Consider the following 23,724-nt stretch of genomic DNA (forward strand, 5'->3'; position numbering starts at 1 on the left):
GAAGAAAAGGTTGTAGAGAAGAGAAAATGGGAAGGGCCTTCATCTTTTCGAGGGCCGAAAACAGTAAGATATGATAACAGATCTGAGCAGAAAAGCAGTGAGAAAGTCTGTTCACAATGCCGACAGGTTCATCAGGGTGAATGCAAGATGGACCCAAGGAAATGTTATAAGTGCGGCGAAGCAGGTCATTTGTCTAGAAACTGCCCAGCTAACAGAAGGTGTTTTAATTGCAATTCTCCGGATCATATTCGACCGAATTGTCCCTTGTTAAGAACTCCACAGTTAACAATGGGGAGTAACGCGTCGGGTACACGGGGAAGGCCTACTGTGAACAGAGGAGGACAAGGAGGGGCGCGGGGACGATCCTTCCAGATGACTAAGAACGAGGCAGAAGCATCACCGGATGTAGTAACAGGTACATTCCTTCTGAATTCAATACGTGTTAAAGTGTTATTTGACTCTAGTGCAAACTTTTTGTTTGTATCACCATTGTTTGCTCAAACTGCATGTCTGAATTCTATGCTACTTGATGATGAGTTAGTAGTTGATACTGCTAATAGTCAGGAAACTGTTACTAGTGTGTTCAATAACTGTATTATTATTATTGGGGACCGTGAACTTCCGATCCGATTATTTCCCATGCCAATGAAATAATTTGATGTAGTAGTGGGTATGGATTGGTTGGCAAAGTATCAGGCTAGTATTGTTTATAATCAGAAAATGATCAGAATTATTCTGCCAGACTAAGGGACAGTTGTTATTTATGTTGATCGCAGAATCACCATACCAGTATTTTGTCAGTATTGAAAGCCCAGAAAAGTATTCGGAAGAAGTGCCAAGGATGTTTGACATATGTAATTGATCTAAGGAAGAAAAGGGAAAAGAATAATCAATTCCGATTGTTAGTGAATATCCAGAAGTCTTTCCAGAAGACTTATCTGGATTACCACCAAATAGAGTCATTGAGTTCCGAATTGATTTAGTACCAGGGGCTGCACCAGTAGCAAAGGCGCCGTATCGTTTAGCTCCATCTGAATTGAAAAAACTGGTTGCACAGTTGAAAGATTTATCTGATAAGGGATTTATTAGGCCCAACACTTCACCTTGGGGTGCTCTGGTCCTATTTGTTAAAAAGAAGGATGGGTCTATGCAAATGTGTATAGACTATCGTGAACTGAATAAGTTGACAATTAAAAACAAGTATCCTTTACCGAGGATTGATGACTTGTTTGATCAACTGGTAGGAGCAAGTTATTTCTCCAAAATTGATTTAAGATCAGGGTATTATCAGCTCAAGGTCAGGGAAGAAGATGTTGCTATAACAGCATTCAGAACAAGGTAAGGGCATCACAAATTTTTAGTTATGTCATTCGGTTTAACAAATGCGCCCGCAGCTTTTATGGATTTGATGAATAGGGTATGTAAGGAACATCTTGATAAATTCGTTATTGTATTTATCGATAATATTCTTATATACTCTAAGACTGAAGAAGAACATGCAAAACATCTTCGTCTGATACTGAAATTGTTGAAAAGAGAAAAGTTGTATGCTAAATTGTCCAAGTATGAGTTCTGGTTAAGAGAAGTTCAATTTCTGGGTCACGTCATCTCAGAATCAGGAGTAAAAGTTGATCTAGTGAAAATAGAAGTAGTTGCAAGATGGGAAGCTCCGAAAAATCCTTCCGAGGTTCGATGCTTTTTGGGATTGGCCGGTTATTACCGTAAGTTCATTCAAAAATTTTCTAAAATAGCTGTGCCATTGACTAAATTGACTCGGAAGAACATTAAATTCCAGTGGGAAAGAGGACAGCAAGAAGCTTTTCAACTGTTAAAGTATCATCTTTGTAGCGCACCAATATTGATTTTACCAGATGGATCTGAAGACTTTGTGGTTTATAGCGATGCCACAAAATTAGGGTTAGGATGTGTTCTGATACAGAGAGGAAAGGTGATTTCTTATGCGTCAAGACAATTGAAAGATCATGAGAAGCAATATCCAACCCATGACATGGAATTAGCTGATGTGGTGTTTGCTCTGAAAATTTGGAGACATTTTCTTTTGGGAACGAAATGTCGGATTTATACTGATCATAAAAGTTTACAACATTTGTTCAGCCAGAAAGAATTAAATATGCGACAACGTCAATGGATTGAGCTAGTTAATGATTATGATTGTGAAATTCTTTACCACTCAGGAAAAACTAACGTGGTGGCTGACGCTTTGAGCAAAAAGGAAATGAGAATGAACTTGATCCCTGACATTCGTAAAGAAATTCAGAGATGCCAACAAGAAGCTATGAAAGAAGAATTTGTTAAGGAAGAAAGGTTGGGTAAAATGATTTCAACCTTGGAACAGAATGACGAAGGACTAATGTGCTTTCAAGGGCGAGTTTGGGTACCATGTTTTGGAAATATCCGAAATATGATATTAAATGAAAGTCATAAGTCCCGATACTCTATTCATCCAGGCACCAATAAGATGTATAGAGATTTAAAACCTTTTTATTGGTGGCCAGGGTTGAAAAAAGACATAGCTCGATATGTGGAACAGTGTCTGACATGTTTACAAGTTAAGATTGAACATTGGAAACCGTATGGAAGTCTTCAATCATTAGAGATACCTGTATGGAAATGGGATCACATTACCATGGATTTTGTTATGAAGTTACCTCAAACTCTAAAGGGGTATGACGCGATTTGGGTAATTGTTGATCGTTTGTCTAAATCTGCGCATTTTCTACCAATAAGAGAGAAATACTCTTTAGAAAAGTTAGCACTGATTTACATTAAAGAAATTGTTACCAGACACGGTGTTCCCTTGTCTATTATCTTTGATAGGGATAGTCGGTTTACTTCAAAATTCTGGGAAGGATTACAGAAAGCTTTGGGATCTGAAATCCGACTAAGTACAGTTTATCATCGCAGACTGATGGGCAGAGTGAAAGAAATATTCAGATTCTCGAAGATATGTTGAGAAGTTGTATTATTGACTTCGGGGGATCATGGGAAGATCACTTACCATTAATAGAGTTTGCATATAACAATAGTTACCATTCCAGCATCCAAGCGGCACCGTATGAAGTGTTGTATGGACGTAAATGCCAAACACCATTGTGTTGGAATGAGGTAGGTGAAAAACAGCTGACGGGTCCTGAAATTGTCCAAGAAACTTTTGAAAAGATCGAACAAATCCCCGAAAGAATCAAAACAGCACAAGATCGTCAGAAAAGTTATGATGATAATCGTCGAAAGCCGATTGAGTTTGGTATAGGTGATTTTGTGATGTTAAAAGTTTCACCATGGAAGGGTGTCATCAGATTTGGAAAGAAAGGGAAGCTCAATCCGAGGTATGTAGGGCCGTTCAGAATATGTAAGCGAATTGGGCCAGTAGCATATCAGTTAGAGCTGCCAGAAGAGCTAAGTCTGATTCACAACACTTTTCATGTGTCAAATCTGCGAAATATTTGGCTGATCCGAGTCTAGCTATATCGTTGCCAGAGATTTAATTAGACAGTAAGCTGAATTTTGTGAAAACACCAGAAGCTATAATTGACTGAAAGATCAAGGTGTTTAGAAACAAAGAAATAAGTCTGCTTAAAATTCAGTGGCAGTTTCACAAAGGACCGGAAGCAACATGGGAATTGGAATCAAATATGAGATCAGAATACCCATGGCTTTTTGATTAAAGGAATTTCGGGACGGAATTCTTTTAAGGGGTGGATAATGTGATAACTGGATCCTGGTTATCACCCAAGATAATTAATGTGTGGTTTGGGGCGTTACATAAATATGGTATCTCACTAGACATTTTGGTCTAACCCTCGTTTTGTGATTTTAACTATGTGTTGCAGGAGGTATGGACGGTAAGGAAAAGGGGAAAATGTAATATTTTCCTAAATACATTTCTGCTTGAAGATTTGTCATGATGTACAGTTTTGATTGATTAGTACAATATATGTATTTGAATTTTTGGACCTTGTATTTGGTTATAATAGATTCTTGCACCAAGGGACCTGAATGGAATAATATCATGTATTTCTTTTGTATGAAATATGTGTTATAGTTAAAACTGTGATTTTAACTATGTTTACATAAATAGGGTATCTCACTAGACCTTTTGGTCTAACCCTCGTTTTGTGATTTTAACTATGTTTACAAGTTAAGATTGACCTCATTTTGTGATTTTATTTCTTATTATATGAATTCTAATCAACCTGACTAGATCCTAATAAAATATAATTCAAAATATAGAGTCCCCCATAAAGGTGCTAACCTGATGTTCAAAAATGACAGATGTCACATTAAGAGTTTTAGCCAAATGCTTTATAAAATAGTATAGATATACACACACTATTTTATATAATAAGAAATAAAATATAGAATATAAAATAAATTATCATTTTTATGTTTTAATTTTAATAAAAAATTAAAGATTTTGATAAAAATACAGAGACGCCTCTTCCTCTAACAGAGAAAATAAACAGAGTTTGTGATCAGGGACACTTTCAGAACAAAATAAGAACCACAAGAATATATTCTAAACTTATCAAAGTTTAGGTTCCCCTTTTAGATTTTTCACAAAACCTCAAAGACCAAAATTGGAGTTTACTCTTTTAAATTAGTTGCAGTTTTGGTTATAGTAGTTGCTATTTTGTTTTACTTTTGGTTTTCTAATTAACTCTCGTTAAAAAAATTAGTTAACTTAAAAGTATTTTGGATTATTTTATTTTTATTTTTTTGTCTTTTTTTCTTCTTGTTTTATTAGATTATAAAATAACTTATGATTTTCATCTATGTGGTTTGTCTTTTCTTTTGTCTTTCCTGTCTTTTTGTATTTTATTTTATACTCTTATTATATTAATTAATCAATGATAATTTTAACCATACATATTTTAATTTGCAAATTAGAAAAGTCTTGTCAGTACCTTTAAAATGAGTTAAGTATTAATGAACATGTATATACACCATTAGAAAAGTCTTGTTAGTATCTTTATATATATATATATATATATATATATATATATATATATATAAGGATGACTTGAGTTCATACGAGAATAATAATAACTAAATAAGAAAAATAAGAAAATAAACATGGACCACACAAATTCTTAAATAACACATTTTAAATAAAGAATACCAAAAATAAATGAATAATGGCATAAAAGTTATTTATTTGTATAAAAGTTATTTAAGACATTTATTTAAGATATTACTTTTACCACATTTGAGGTTTTAATGTGATTTAATATTTTGGTATTTAGTTTAATGCATTTAAAATAAGCGTCTTTAGTTATCATTTAAGGGATTTATTTTTTTTAGAGTAAAGTTCACTTTGGTCTCTAACGGATGTCACTTTTAACAACTTTCGTTCCTCAACTTTGTTTTAATCAATTTGTCTCCCATGTTTCACACCTCACAACGATTTTCATCCTTCCCTCTAGCAACCGATAACTTTTTTCATTAAATCTAATTTAATGAGAGGTATTTTAGTCATTTTATCTTTCTTTTCAATTTCTATTAAAACCAAAAAGTTAAATATTAATATTTTATATTATATTCATATTTGATATATATATAGAGTTGGATCATGTGAGACCAGCCTGTTTTCGTGAGACCCGTGAGACCAACATTTTACACTTGAAACTTCACAGCAAAATGCTGTGAAGGTGACTTTTTAAAACCTTCACAGTGTTTTTGCTGTGAAGGTTCGACTTTTTTTAAACCTTCACAGTGTTTTTGCTGTGAAGGTTACGTGTAAAAATGTGGTCTCACGGATCTCACGGATCTCACGAAAACAGGCTGGTCTCACGTGAACCCAACCCTATATATATATATATATATATATATATATGAGCGATCAAATGAAAACCGTCCTCATTTGTGTAAACCATATAAATCAATCTCATCCATCCATTTTCTTGATCAATGATCAAAATTAGTTTAGTTTATATTAGGAAGTTAAAAATAAAAAATAGAAAAAAAATTATTTTTTAATTGGAAAAAGAGCAAAATTGTAAAACCGTCTATATCAATAAATCGGGTATAATCATTAGTTTCCTTAATCAACCCCATTTTGAATAAGGAAACAATATTTTTAACTATTACATTTAATGAATGAAATGATTTCACCGAAGAGAGAAGAGAAAATACCTAAAATATCCTTGCATTAAAATTTTAATTAAAAATTGTCAAAATTAAAAATTGTCAAAATTAAAAATTGTCAAAATTAAAAATTTTCTAATTTATCTATTGATTTATGGTTGAGAATTGGACCTCACGGTTACCACAAACTAATTAGTTCTCATTTGATTAGACCCACCATATTGATGTTAACTTTATGAACCAATCTCGACCCTTAATCTAGTGAATCAAGGGATGAAATACAAGATGGCATTTTTGTAATTAATGTGATAACGAAACGCATGCAAGGGTCTTGAATGAGAGTGAACATTAGTGAACAAAGGTATTGGAGTAAAAAACCACTCGTTCAACAAAATGAAACGATAGAGTTCCATGAAATATCGCCAGCTTCATTGAGAAACCATATCCATAGCGATTTTAGTGGCACGATCCTTATGTGAATGATTCATCTTGATGACAATCATCTCTTGCAACGAAAAAAATGGAATACAATAAATACTCTCGTGTGGAGTTGGTTATAGACGATGAACAAACCATTCCCATGGAGTAGGGGGGAAGTTGAAAGGTTCATTATCTGCCACAGTAGTAGCATTTGAGAGACACAAAGGTAAAAATTTACCGTAAACGAATAGCTGAAATATCTAAATTGAAATATAGTCATTTTTTGTGTTTTGATATGTGTAGTGTCATGATTTTGGGGATAGCTAAAATGGTGATTTCAGTAATTTTTGTCAAGGAATTTTAAAGTTTATTTATTTAACATGTTCACCGATGAACATCTAGATGTAAGTTGTTATAGAGTATAACATTTTAACTTTTGGGGCTTATGAACTGTGCAACGGTATAAATTTAAATTAGGTTTTAGGTTTCACATTTGCAAACATTTTGGTTTTTAATTCCTAATTCATCTTATGCAATTAAATTTACATTTTGGAGTACAAATATGAGAATGTTCATGCGTGAACCATAAACATTTGGGTTTTATTTCGGGTGATTAGGTTTCATATTAATTCCATTGTGATTAGTATGTTTAAAATTAATGTTTTATGCATATGTGAAACATAATCACATATGAATATATGTAAAAATTAATAATGTTCAAATTACTTCAAACATATTCACATTTGAACATGTTTCACATATGAACTGTTACATTTGATGATTAGTGATTCGGTTACATATTTTACATTTGTGCGTTGAGGGACTTTGTTCATATGTTCATTTTAGACAATTGAAACAATTTAAGATGTTAATATGTTAACATGTTTCTATGTGAAACATAAGTTGTTTTATATGTCAATCTGGTAGGATACATATCATGTGTTAGTTTATGTTAAAAAATGAAAGTATTTTGTTCACGTAGAAAATGCCATATACATAATTTGTTAAACTGGAAATACTCATTGACTCACAAATTTTAACATAAACAATTATAGTGAATATTACATTTCAGATAACAAAATCTGTTATATAAAAATTGTTGATCAATTAATGGTGGGATATGGTATGTGACTAGTTCATCAATGAACAAGATGCTAATTCATATATGAATAGAAGACAAAAAAGGTTAGGGGGAAAAAACTCGGTCACTGTATGTTCGACGAGGCGTAACATTGGATGAAACGAGAATAAAAGATTGGGTTTTAAGAGGAATAGGTGGAACTTGTAAGTTTGATAATGTAAAACAATTTCAATTTCCCAAACATACAATGTGCTATTATAATAAATATGTCATATTTGGTTCTTATTGTACAGGGCAATAGTGTTCAGGTTGCAAATGTCGAAAACAATTTCACATACAACAATGCAAAGTCTCGCAGGGCAATATCAGTTGTGTGCAACCATGTGATTGATGGATGGGTCGACGTACTGAGTAATGCAGAGAAATTCCAAAGCACACATTCTCCACATAGATCACAGATCGAATGTATGAAATGATGGGTTTGTTCACATCACATAATCGACTTTTTCATTAATTACTAGGAAATTAAGCTATGATGTCAGTACTTTTAAATTTGTGTCTGTTAGTTTAATAGGATGACATTGGAATTTTAATATTACAGAAGTTTCAGTTATAAATGTTCATGTATGAACAAATATTAAACAATTGAAGCATGATCATGTGTATTTATTATTTGAAATTCAGTTCATGAACATGTTCATGCGTGGACCTTTTTTCTTACAAAACTGTTAAGATACAAACCTGTTTAGTCACAAACAAATTCTTGCTTTTAAGATTTTTGCAAAACTGTAAAGGATATTTTGAATGGTACTGTTATAGAAAAACTCAAATATGAAACATAAACATTTGATGTTCATCTATGAAAGCTAAACAAATACACCATGCACGTAACCCCCACAAATAAAGACATCATGCACGTAACCCCTATAAAGAAAGCTAAACATACAGTCCTGACACATATTATTCATGCATGGACAACAATAATTTTCAATATATAACATATGGAATATTGATAAGGTTCAAAAGTGTACATATTCACACGTGCATAGGTTTCACGTATGAACATGTATAATGACATTCAATTGTTAACACATAAATACAACTACCCATGTTTTATATATGAACATAAGCAAATACTGATCATTTTAAGAAATGTACCTGATCACATATGCAATGTAAGTTTGAAATCCATACAGTTAAAATAACAATGCATAATTCTAGAATCCAAAAACTTTAGAAAATGTTCATATACGAACACAACATGTCAAAATATGTTACGTCCCGACCAACACATCAACATGAAAAAACCTAAACAACTTGTGTTTCATCAAATAAAAACTTATAAAAATGAAAACATAAACTAATTGTAAACCTTACTATTAACATTACCAATATTCGATTATTGGAAAACAAAACTACAAGAAGGATGATTACAATTATTATCCAGTTGCAAAGATATATCTTCCAGCCCATGATATTCAACAAATTCGTCATTCAACGGGGACTTCAAACGCGAACAGTTCTCACTCACGGGATGATACTCCGTTAAATATCTTCGTTACGTATGGAGCATTTATGCCTTTTTATCCTTTTCTTGTCTTATTTGTTTTGTCTTTACTCAAAGGACCAAAATTGTAGTTTATCTTTGACATTTGTGCAACCAATACAACCCAATCTCAGCCGTCCATTTCATTTAATTAATATGTGATTTCATATAAGTTTTGATTGTTTCCTAATATAAAGTATTGATCATAATTAATGAACCATATTCATCTTCCTTAAATATTTAAATCATAATAAATGAACTCTCATCATTTCCATAAATATCTCAATTTATTGGGTTGCATTGGTTGTACAAATGCGATAGGTTGTATTTGAAACAAACTCTCTCTCTCTCTATATATATATATATATATATATATTATATTTGTATATTTTATATGTATAAAATCACATGTACTTCAAAACGTAATTCATAATTTACAAATATCACATTTAATGTTGTAGATAACTTACATTTCTTATTTATTTAAATTTATTATGATCTATATCACATATGATATTTTGATTAAAAATATAGATTATTTTTGGGAAAAAAACGTTGATTAACTGTGGATATCACCTCATGTATATAGTCCTTAAAGGTGGACTTGATTATGTACCGGTCGAATAGATGGCGTATGGATCGATCCTAGGAACCGTTGTCGGATAATAAATTATGGTCGTGGTTAAATCCACGGAGACGATTGTTGTGTTGTGCTTGCACCCCTTTTCTCACTCATGCCCGAACGGACTGATCATCCTTTGGAACAACACGTCCTCGTGATGCAGTTTGGTCTTCGGACCCTTGACATGCCTTCGGACCCTTTTCTCACTCATGCCCGAACGGACTGATCATCACCTCGTTCACTAAGCATTAAGCTCAACCGATATTTTCTTGTCCTCGGCAGGTACATGACTTAGCATGGATTTTGGGATGAGAGCTATGGAGATGACAATACTAAAGATAACCCGTTGTGGCATACTTTTGTTAACTTTTGATGACGAATGTAGATATACTGGTATTTTGGGACCGTATTTTGAGACATGTTATCTCCGTTTGTGGTTATGTAATTATCATTTGATAAACTATTAGCTACTCTGTTTTACATAATGCATTGATTTTCTTATACCAATTGTGGCATTTCTCGTCTTTAACCACGCTGGACGAGGGTGTTACATAATAACCTTAAGTTAAACCAATTCAAAAACTTCAAAGCTAAAACCTACAAGAATCGACGGGCACTCCAAAAAGAAACCAAGGAATTCATTCTAAAATAAAGCACCAGGGGATAAAAACACTTGGGTGGCATTTGTCTTTTTAAGAGGTGATGAAGTCTTAAGTCTGATTTCACTTCTGATTTATAAGAGGTGGTGCTGAAGTTTGAAATATGAATCAGTCAGATCACTTGTTTTTACGTTTGAAGTCTTAAATTTGAATCAGTCAGACTTTTTGTTTTTACGTTTGAAGTATGGAATCTGAATCAGGCAGACTATTGCATTTAAATAATCAAAACTTTCAAGTAATTGCAAATAAGAAGTGCATATTGTATTTGATGAATCAAAACCCATAAATGAAACATACTAAGATAAAACACAGCCAAATTTGGCAAACATGTTAATGTAATGCTAAATGCATACCTATTCAGATAGAAACATATTGATAACCAACTCAAACAAATGAAGAGGTTAGATGAAGCTTCAATGGAAATCAGAAATGATTAAACATATTGATTTATTTGGATCAATATGCTTAATCACTTGGATATGAAGGCTCTTTTATTTGGATCTTTTTGTTTCACCAAGCAGCAGCAGCAGCATCAGCAGCAGTGTGTTACTTTTATAGTGGCTAGTGAACCATACATACTCTTCCCATGTTTAGATCTTTTTGTTTCACCCATTGTTCTTGATTTAACCTGCAAAAATGTACTTTTGTCCCTTAACAAAATAGGTCAAACAACATGTACTTGCTTTATGCAGTTTATCATTCCACATATATATATATATATATATATATATATATATGTTTCAAATGAAATATAAACCACAATTCCTTCATTTCTAATCATGTACATATACTACTAATAAGATTATATAAGAAAATAATTAGATTTTCAATAAGTGCCACGTCAACTGGGGATCCAACACAAACTGCAACAAATCCTGCACCTAAGCCAGATAATAAATGAGTGAGGACATTATCCGTGAACCCAGAGATCTTCATAATCATCTGCAAGGTAATAATAGCATCCAAAATAAACATACACGGTTACAACTCCTTAAAACACACTATCCTTAATTAGTTTCACATTCAAAATGAATGATTGTTCAACAACATGCTTCACTTGCTCATAGCTCGTTACTTCCGTGGCATTTATGATAGCAAAATTTCATAGCTTTAACAACGAAGATCAAATCAATGTACTCAAAAAACAGAATTTAATCTATTTGCATACCATATAAATATTAAAGACAACAAAATCAAAGAAAGAAACGACTTATATATATGGAATATATAAAAAAAAAAAAACTGTAACAAAACTCAGAATACTCGAAACCCCTTTCACAATCAAAATGAACATGAAAACCTCAAAAAGGTTTCAATCTTTGATCACCCCATAACCCAGAATGGTTGAACCACAGGGACGAAAACTAGAGGGGAGATCCACGAAATCAAAACAGAAACTGGAGGGGAGATCGATATACTTGGAGATCGACTGGTTTTCATCTTGATTTGGGTCGAGATTAATTTAGAGATGGACTGATTGGATGGAGATGTCTTGAGAAAACTGGAGGCGTATGAACTTGGATGTGGGTGTACGGGAATAAGAGTAGTTAAGAGGTGAGGCTACCATTTTTTTCCAAATGATTTTAAAAGTTAAAGAGGGTCTAAAAATAAATAAAGATAAAACTGTCTGAATTTAAAAATGTCTGAACGAATAAGTGATAAGTGGTTATTAAGAGGTAAAATTGGAAATTACACACATATTTTCACCTTTTTAGAAAAAAACTCATCTCGAAGAAAACATATGGAGGTGATAAAAAGGTGATGAGTCCATCTTATGTGACTCAACTTTTCCCAATTGCACCCTTCCCATTAGGAAAATGGCAAAACAACCCCTTACCTTTCTAATATATAAAACCCGGTTATAATAACATCTCCCCTTTAAAGGAATTCCGTCCTGGAATTTAATTATTTGAACAACCCAGGATATTTCGTTCTCATTTCTGATTATGATTTCCATGTAGCCTCTTGACTCTTATATGATGTCACTGAACATTTACTAGATTGATCTTTTTGTATTGAAAACCGAAAAATATATTATCAAAAACCCGAGAAAATAACTTATAATCTGAAGATAACAAATAGGAGACTAATCGGTGACTTTAGAAAATGAAGAGAATTTAACCACATATCCAGATACCAACTGTAACAAGCCGATCACTTATCACAAAAGGTTTGATGTACCGTAGACTCAACTTTTCTCTGTTACCAAAGCAGGCTATTCTTCTCCACAGAAATACTGTTAAAATCACATTGACCCCAATACGAAATTATATTAGTTGTGGAGTCTATTGACGTTGCATTCTGTCGTTCCTGAGCCATCTTTAACTCTTCGCAAATCTGACCGATCTTATCTGCTATTAACTGGATTTTTTTTATCCCACTAACTGTTTCTTTCTGTAAACTTTCCGAAATTATCAATAATAGCATGCTTTGGTGAGTTACCACTTCATCAATACACCATTTTGCTAACCTTTCTATCAAACCCATTTCTTTAATCGGTAGGAAATGACCAGATTCAGAAAGTTGACCAACGATATTCCTGAAAACATTAAAACCTCTAGAGAATTTTCTTCATACGTGGAAGGAGCATTTTTTAATTGGGAGGCGCAAATCTTAAGAAAAAACTTTGTTTTCTGCAAAAAAATTTCCCTTAGAAGCTTACTGAATAAATTACTTTTTATTTTATTTTATTCCAAAAAAATATATATATTAAAAAAAAAACTTTAATGCTAGAGATAAATTGTGCTCTACAAGTTATTTTAAGATTGTTATATTAATGAATAATTCAAAAAAATCTAATTAATTTAATATATTTATATGTCAACTAATTTTTTAAACAAGTATGATATATTCTTTAAGGGATAAATATTTTTTGGTAAAAAAAAAATAACAATTTTATTTTCTTGTTTCAAAAAATATATATTTTTAAAAATATTAGCGAGATAAATTGTGTTCTGCTAGTTTTCTTAATATTAGTATATTAATGAATAATTTAGACATTATCTAATTCATTTAATATATTTATTAAATAATATGTAAAATCATTTTTTTCCAAAGAATAATGTTGCAATAAAAAATGTCATGTCAACAAAATTTTTTACATGAACATCCCATGTGGACAATGATATGAATAAAAAATATCAAAAGTTATGAATGAAAATGATAATCATTGACCATACTTGGTTCAAATTCGGAATGGAAATGGAATGAAAAGTGGTGTTTGGTTTCAGATTTTTTAATCAGTCATTATAATAGATTTGGGTAAAAATCATTCCTCCCTAATTTGGGGGGAACAGAAACTAACCTCTCACCCCTCTCAAGCATCACCGACTTACCCTCTTCTTCATGTCTCCATGGCGACAACACAATCCGCTTCTGCACCCCCATTATCATCTCCATGGACGTATATCTTTGAAATCTTTTATTTTTGCTCTATTGTACTTTCAATTCATGTATATGATTTCCATATTTAGATGAATTTCTGCAAACTTGATCTAGGAGATGGGTTTTACTCATAAAGCCCTAACAACTATTCACCTTTTCATCTTTCTTCTTCATTTGTTCCCTGTATTTCCTCAAATAAGAGGTTATTTGTTTACCTCTTAATAGTTCCATTAAAAGACAATCTCTTAATCGTTAAGAGGTGAATCTTGTTTGGCAAAAAAAAGTTTGCCTCTTAATGGTTCTAAAAACCCTCTGAATGATTTTGTATCTTGGATCTCCCTTAACCATTAAGAGCCATAATTTCATTGTACACACTTACCAAATAACTATATTTCATTTTGCACTATATCATGAGAGTTTCTTAATCATTCTGACCATTTAATCATTCTGCACCAAAACATTCAGCAATTGCCAAACAGCCCCTAAATATCAGAATCGATGAAGGTTAGTTGATTAGAGATGGCGAAACCATTGTTTCCCTTGGACCAGTTTTCGAGCTTGGTTTCTTCAGCCCTGAGAATTCAAGTTTCAGGTACGTTGGAATTTGGTATTACATAATTCAGAATCAGAGTTGAACAGTCGTTTGGGTTGCCAACATTAATGGAAGAAAATCATCAGTAATATAATAGAATGAAATAAAAATAATGATTCTCGTTCTACTTTATTATCATTACCAATCCCATTTTCATTCCTTGAAATGAACCAAACGCCCCTTAAAGTACAATGTTATAACAAGAACATGTGATGTTATAATAAAATTATTTTGAAAGTATCATGTTGTAATAAGGAATGTCACATAAGTGGTATAGTACATGTGGACAGTTTACTGAACAGTAAGGTTGCAATAGAAACCTGGTATAATGGGTAAATTTAAATTAAAAGATTACTCAATGCTATAATAGATAAAATTTTCACAGTACAATGTCTTAATAAAAATAATTTGAGCGTAAGTTGCTGTTATAAAACAAACTGAAAGTACAATGTTATAATAAATAATTTTATGAAAGAATGTTCTTATTTCATGCATTTTGCCCTAAAAATTTTACAACCTAAAATAAACAAAAATGATTTCGAATATATGTTATTTTCAGCCCAAAATAATCAACAACGATTTCGGAATTTAGAGATAGCCAAATGGTCCGGCTCGGCCCGGGACCGGGACCGGCCCGATTTTTCCAAAAAAATGTATTTGTAAGTTTATCTTTAAATGTATTTCTAACTTTCTAAGTGTATTTGATTGAAAACCAATTACAAAATTATTTTAAAAGAACATTTTTAATTGTATTTAATTGTCTCATTTACCCTATATTCACTATATATAAATCACATGGTATATGGGGGGAAGATACGAACTCACAAACGTTCACAATTCTTGCAAAAAACGTTGACCCAATTACATATTTTCAAGTGTATTAGAATAACAATCTTTTAAAAAAAACTTCAAAAAATTACATAAAATATCGAATTTTAATTTTTTTGTACATAGGACCGGTTTGGGCCCGTCTTGGATCGGTTCTTATAACCTGGCCTCATATACCTTAATCGGGCCTTCGTATTTGTGTAGGGACCAGCACCGGACTCGTTACAGGATCACTATTTTGGGGTTGGGAACGATTTCGACCCTACGCAGTCCGACCCGAGACCGATTTTTAATGACCTCTATTTTGGATAAATGTTATTTTCCGCCCAAAATAATTAACAATGATTTTGGATATATGTTATTTTCAGCCCAAAATAATTAACAATGATTTCGAATATATGTTATTTTCAGCCCAAAATTAAGAAAAAGTAATGACCCAACCCGAGGCCCAAATATAATGCTTCTTGACCCGGGTACGACGAATCCCCGTGGAGTTTGATTTTTAGTCATTTTACGTCGTTTTTCAAACTCTATTCTAGGGGATTTTCGTACAATTTTATTGACAAGATGATCTTCGACATTTTGGTATCAAAATCGTAAGAAACCATCCATATTTGAGCTCCGATTCATCATTCTAAAACTAGGATCTCGAATTCATATTATTATTCATCAAAAACTCAAAATGTACCCATTCAGATGCTATTGAGATTATGATTCAAATATACCTAAAGTTCGAACAAAATCATATGAATAATTGAGAGAATGGTTCAAGATTATACCTCAAATTGGAACTTGAAGCATAAGTGGAAATCCCATTTTTAACCATCAGTTTCTTTCTTTAAACTTACGTGAAAGAACTTAAAATTGGAATTTTTTTTGTTTGTGTTTGGTTTGTAGGATTTATAATTGAATTAAATTTCATTTTTAGTAACTAGTTTGGTTGCCTTGTAATGCGGCGGGATTTAAAAATTTTCTTGTAAATGGAGAATACAAAGCAAGCATTCGTTAAAAGAAATTCAAACTGTGAAATCTATATCTGAACATGTGCTTTTGGTACTTCAATTTTTCAGTATTTCTTCAATTTGATCTTTGTAAAAATATATAAGATTCACCATTATTGTAAAAATATTTCTTCAATCTGGCATTTGGGAATTGATAACATTTTGCAAGAATACCCTGTCCAGTACTGTGCATATGGTTTGTGACAATACCTATGATTCAGGTGTTTTATCGGCGACTTAGGCTGAGTATCCTCAAAGTACAATATACTTCATTTACTTAAGCATTTATTTGCTTATATCAATCAGCTCATCATCTCTTTCGTTACCTTTTCACTTTAAAAAACTCATAATCTTATCTTACAATCCACATAAATGTATTCGTTTATATGGCTCGACGCTACATTTTAATGCTATATACGTAACACTCCAAAAATTAGCAAAAAAAACCGATTTATTTAAAACTTTTATAAACACTGAAAGTTACTCTTCATTTTTTCGCAAAAAGGTTCATTGAGTAAGTTACTAAAATCAACCACAAGGGTGATGCCTGATTAGTTTGAGCTTGATTCCAAATGTCAAAAGTACTAGAAGGTCTTAGGTTCAAATCCATGAGGAATAAAAATCCCCTTGTGGCCACGGAGGTTCAAATGCAGTAACTCTGGGCTATCTACAAAGCAGCTGGTCGCTTTGGGATTAGTCGGCTCGCATAGCGGGTTGGATATCCAAGTTGATAAAAAAAAAAGTTGCTAAAATCCTACATTTTCCAAACCAATCCTTACAAGAGAACTAAGTAGGAAATGGTTACTACTAAACCAATCCGCAAGTCGATATCTCTAAAATACGAAAGAATTCCAAATAGCTAAGTCCTTCTAGTGCCCCTAACTAACACTAAACTCTTCACACATGTCGCTAGAACCGCCCCACAAGTACCTGATAAACATTTCGCTGACAGAAAGTGTTAAGACTTAAAGTCTTGAGTTCAAGTAGTTTTTCATTTCAAATACAATACGTTAAAACATAAAGAGTGCTATTTAAATCACAGTTTACTCAAACTGAAAACGTATTTACCACAAAAGCAACATCTTTTCAAAACCAAATTTTCTTGATAAATATATAACAACTAAAACCCCCGTTTTAGAATGAAATCTAATACCCAAGCCCATCCAAAACGTCGATAAAACTCAATATTCAAATATCAAAACATGGATAAATCTCTATATTCAAAACACCTAAAGTACAACTAAGACTCAATATTCAAAACTACAAATTATGGATAACATTCCATACCTAAAACAATACGTCTTTGTTAACCAAGGGACACTCGTTTCCATCAAATATAGTGAGAGATAAAGTACGTTATACATAAACGTTATCAAGTAGCACCTCAAGATCAAGGTCTTTGTGTCTAACCCACACAAGTTTCCACCACAATACCCACGTTCCCGGAGTCTGAGTCTCCATGAGTTCACCTCTACAATACCTTGATCTTATGCCTACTCGCACGCAAGTTGAGATACACTTTCAAAGTCATTGGTCTTCAAGGCCGAATCCACACGAATTCATCCTTGCAATACCCCCTACGATTTAATGTTAACTCTACTAGGTCAAAAGCGTGAAAAACAAGGTCCTTGACTCCTCACGAGTTTATCATCACAATATATAGGGTCTTGGAGTCCATCTCAACATCATATCACAATTGCATACTAAGACGATCATAGCGCCTACATAGGCATTGACCACAAACTGAGAATGACTAACACGATTGACTCTTATGATTATAGATCAATTGCATTATAGTCTAGATATGACTCCAGTCAGATGACTAACGATTTCAAAAAATGGAATCCCAATAAATATGCAGTATATTCAAGTTACACCTAAAGACTGTCACTGAGTAATTTTAAGCTAGGCAAAGTCCCAAAAACTCATTTGAACTAATATGAAACCAATAAACTCTACAATTTGTTTGACCACTCAATAAAAATCAACACAAGCCAGTGAATCATCTACAATAATAAGGATATCAATAATGAATACAAGTCATTTTGAATCTCAACTTAGGATGAGGGTTTTTATGAAAAATCTCTCAAAGATGATATACAATCACAAAGACGACTTAATAAGAGGTCCAAGAGTTCTTAACATGAAAACCAAATTGTCAATTTACAATCCAATAAAAAAAGTAGGCCCGAAGGATTGCAAACGTCCGAATTGTGCCCATGTGGATGTTGGGAACTTATTACTTTGTAAAGCTGGTCGTTGAGACAGTACAACGTCTCATACTTATAAAACTGATTTTGTCGAGTCCTGGACGCTTGATGTTGAGACACATTCTAACATCTTTAAAATCAACTTTTGATTCTTATCCAAAAAAATTGTCAAAACCAAGTCTCTTTGTCAACGTTTTTACAAACACTTGCACATAAAACACTCTCCACGTTCCCTCAAAATGTTTGAATATATTGAATTTCTTACACGTTTTTCACATATGCTGGTCTTTTATTTTGCCATATATTAATTTGTTTATAGAGTGAATTATATTCGTGGTTCCTTATCTATGGTTATTTTTTGGTTTTAGTCCTTCAAGTTTATAAAGTACACCAGTGGTTTATTTTTCGTGTTTCAGAATTCAAACCAAAAAGCACAATAGACGACTAGTGTATTTTATAAATTTTAGAAACCAAAAACAAGGCATAGATAAGAGACGACGAATGTAATTCACCATTGTTTTTATAAAGAATCATTTTATAAAAACTCATACAAGTATTTACCATTGAACATATTTTGGTTTGACTTACATATTATGATAAAGATGCCTTAAACATTTAATGGACCCAGTTACTTGACTTTTGTTATATTTTAAAACAGTTTTGTTACTAAAGGAGATGTTTGGGATTACTTATTTAAAACAACTTATGATTTTTTACAAAAAACACTTATCAACTTATTATAAGTCAGAAGGATTTAACTTCTTCAAAAACTCCTTATTACCGGTTTGGCACCGGTATAAGTTGTTTATCCAAACACTCAAAAGTGTTTATTATCAGTGTCGCACCAGAATAAGTCAATAAATTTTTTTATAAGCAATCCCAAACACCCCATAAATGTTTTGTATACAAAGTAAAAGTATAAGAATACATTTGGATAAATTTCAAGTCTAAAAAGAAATCCACCACTAATGGTAACCGATTAATGCTTATACAAGTTATCAAGTTCCTTAAATGTTTGAGATTACTTGTCATATACCTCAAAACCGAGCTTTTAAAAAATGAAACCGCACAATAAGAAACAAACCAAAATATGTTATATTCTAATGTAGTTTGCCCTTTTAAGAATAACAAAATTATAGATTTACAAAAAGTTTTTTAGATTCAATTGGGAAAATTGTTTCATGTTTTTGTGTGTGTACTATTTTATAGATAGACCTTGATAACTCATTTGTGTTTGTTGGGGACAAGATAAGAATGTGAAGAACACATGGTACAAGTCCCTTTTTGATCTTTTTGGACCGACCCATTTAAATTTGTGTACAAGATGCGAAAAAAAAATGAAGTAGACGTGTAACACCCGGAATTTTTATGAATTCAAGTTCAATATGTTTCCATCAATGGAATGTTTGGCTAAGTAATGGGAGTTTTGGTCTTTGGTCGGATGTCAAAAATAATCAAGAAAGACTCAAATCATGAAGAAAATGATGTTTTGCGACCCTTGAATCACGACTCTTGCACCCCGGACTAGGTTCATTCTTTATTACCGAATGGGGTGGTTCTGGGGGAGATGCAACCCTAGATGGCAGGGTTGCATGTCAGGGTCGCATATAGCCATAGCTTCTTCATCTCTACTCCGCTTTGGACGATTCTTTTTGCTATGGATTCATTTTCTTGAGCTCTACAAGATGGGGACAATGATGATTAATGATTCCTTAATGATTTGGAGTTCATAGAAGTTGAAGATAAGATCACATCTTTGTCCTTTGAATCTAAGGTTTGGTCCTTTTGCACCAACAACTCTCATTCTCTATTGGATTCTCTTTTGTGTATGTTTTGGAAGAAAATGAAGTGTTATTGAGAGTTTTGCACCATATTTTTGGGGTTTTAGTTTGAGGATTTCATCTCTTCACCAAAGAAAACTCAAGATTGGGGTAAAACCTAAATTTAGCCTAAATCTAGCAATGTCAGTTCAAGTTGCTTATGAAAACTATGTACATGCCAAAATTTGTATTTTAAGATATTAATATGTTTTACTTGATATTTTTCAAATGTGTTGGGCATTTAATGAAGTTCGCCTATTTGGTATGTTCGGGTTATAAATCTTATGAAATGCCAATATTTGGGACTTTTAGACATTTTGGCAACTAAATTATAAGTGTAGGTTGTTTTGAGAATTTATCTTATAAATGGAGATTATTTTGGTGTAAATGCATTTTGGTGTATTTGGTTTGAAAAATACATATTGTTATGTTATGGAACATTTTGGAAATATAAATGGAATGAGTTTATTTGGAAATGGGTTTGTCCCAACCAATGAGTGTTTTGGAGTAAATAATACTTTTGGGAGCATGTGTTTGCATAAAGACGGGTTAAATGCATTTTATTGCTTTTGATGACTTTTATTTAATAGTTATTTAAATTGTTGATCCTTTGGCTCGGTTTGGACTTAAATGAGTATTGGGGACACTTCTCCAATTTAAGTGCTCTATATTGAGCTTTTGGAATTACATGCAGTTATAGCATAGTTATACAATACATTACACTTTTGAGTGCATTAATCATTTAGTTGGAGTCATGTAATATGGCTAGAATGTAATGGATCAATAGACAAAGTCGGTTTTGCTTAGGGATGTCAACCCTGTATTGTAACTTGAAGTAGGCATTGGGTCTTGATAGACAATAAGGTGTGGGCTCTTAGAGTCGGGCATCGATCATCGATCAATATAATGTAATTCGTAGTCTATTATAGCTAGGAATAGGCATTGGGTCTTTATAGACATTAAGGTGTGGACTCTTGAAGTCGGGCATCGACCATTGATCAATATAATGTAACTTCAAGTGAACGAGCTTATTATTTTATTTGACTAGATATTGGATTTGGTTGATGTCAATGGTACCTGTAAGTGATGCTCATATAACATTGGCTTGTGGCTTACTTATGTGTTCCATCACAATAAATGGTAAATCGGGTTTCTCCTATCATCTTCGGATGCTTTATTCTCTTCCATGGGTAAGCATGAGTTAATTGTATAAGTAACTTGACTAAAGCTACGTTTTCCGTTTTAATGTTTTATACATTTATTCTTGGTTGTGTGAGTATTGGATTTCGATTGTGTAATTGAGTATTTTGATTTATGGGTTTTCATCAAGAAAATGGTAGGTTTTGAAAAGATGTTGCTTTTACAGTAAATATATTTCATATGCAAAATCATTATTTAAATCAACAATCTTTCGGTTTTACCAGTTTATGATTGTGATGAAAATTGTTTGAACTCACTAGGTGTTAAGCCTAACCTTTTTCATTTGTCGGCATGTGAATCAAGTATGTGGCAAATGGTACTAGCGACACCGTGATGAGATGAGTGCTAGATAGTTGCACAAGAAGGTTTTAGTTTATCGTTGATGTCTTCCGCCTTTGGAGATAGCGACAGTTATTGGGTTATAGTAACACATGGTCTTAATTTAGTCTTTATGTAAGGCTTTGTCTATCTTTTGTTGATGATGATTTTAGATTTGATATTCGAAGTAATTCAAATATTGATTAATAGAAAATGGATTTATCCCTTTATTTGTTGAATTAATAAAAAATTTAAATTAGTCGTTCTTTCCAGATTTGAGGGTGTTACAAGACGCCTCAGTGATTCTAAAATAGAATAACAAATAGTTTACCATGATTTTTACATAAATCATAGTAAAAATTGTGTGGGGCCGGTGGTGGTGGTTGAATTGGAAGCAAGTGTTAGTTTTGCCTTTTTAAAACCAAATTATGAAATATGTTACATTTGGCAAAGAATGAAATTCAATTTCTTGACTTATGCTAAGAAATAATCAAATCCCTCAACTGCAGAATTTAATGGAACCAATTAATTCAATCCACAAACCAAACGGAAAAAGAGAATTTGGTCAATGAATTTGACATTCTAGTTTATTTAGATTTCGTTTGAATCCAACGAACCAAAGGCTAGGTATGGGAATGGGGCGGGGATCCCAATACCCGTCCCCATCCTCAATCCCCCGTCCCCATCTCCGCCGGGAATTATGATCACATCCCCATCCCCGTCCCCAACGGAGAACGGGGATCCCCAACGGGGAGACGGGAATTTTTTAATATCAAAAAGCTATACAATATTCACTATCTATTGAACTAGTAAAAACTCTACCAAAATATTAAACTAAGACTTAAACAAGACCAAAAAATTTAAACTAATAATATCAAAGTTAACGTCAAAACTACATCGAGTAATATCCAAATCATATCAAGTAATTGACTAATTGTATTTTGACTTAGAATTCATAAAAATTTACATACTATCTATCATCCAAAAACAACACAATCACTTGTTACTCGACATTTGCATCATATGTGGCTGTTTCCTCAAATGCTTTAGGCTCTCCATGTTTTATATCTACAAAAAGTACGACAAGTTAGAAAAAATATAATACTTGTACGACTAAGAATTTAAATATTTTTTACCTTGAAGCTCTTTCCGTAACCAACTTTGAGTACACATTTATGTTCCAACTGCTTATGGGGGGGAGTCGACTAAGTTGTTTTGTGATTTTGTTACCGCTCATGTTAAAAGCGAATTTAGAAGCTACCGTAGAAATTGGTTTGGCTAAAACGTCTCTTACAATCCATTGGAGCATAGGAAACTTGGAGCCGTTGCATTTCCACCACATTAAGATGTCAAAACCTTCTTCATTAGGTAACAATTTTCCAGCCAGATAATCATCTAATGCACTTGTTTTCAAGACATCATCACCACACATCATAGACTCAAAATCCATCCCATGTAGGTTTGTCGGAAGTGAAATCATCTATGTAACATCCAATTTCTAATATGCTCAATTATTTGCTTAGTATATTTAATTATTGGGTTAAATAGAACTTATGATTTGGTAGGAGTTAGGGTTTAAAGTTTTAGAATTATATTTATTAAGAATATATTAGAGGATTTGGGAAAATTTTACGTCGAAAAGATACGTAAACCGGATTTTCTTGGGAGATCTTTTCTGGAATATTGTTGTTGGATGTTATAGATTATCTCTTTATGAACGTGTAGGCGAAAACCTCATAGAAAACGGAGTTCCGAGCGAAAAGTTATGAATATTTTAAATGTTGATGGTAAAAATAGATACCTAGTCGGGCCAACCAGGCCCAACTCGAGTTTTAGCATTATAAATTGGAGTTTTGGCCTATTTTTCATTTCATCTAAGTCCAGAACTCACACACACACTAGATGTGCGATTTTCACACACATAGGCTTGATTCAACT

Source organism: Cynara cardunculus (assembly GCF_001531365.2).
Source record: "Cynara cardunculus var. scolymus isolate 2C chromosome LG 5, CcrdV1, whole genome shotgun sequence".
NCBI classification, from domain to species: Eukaryota; Viridiplantae; Streptophyta; class Magnoliopsida; order Asterales; family Asteraceae; genus Cynara; species Cynara cardunculus.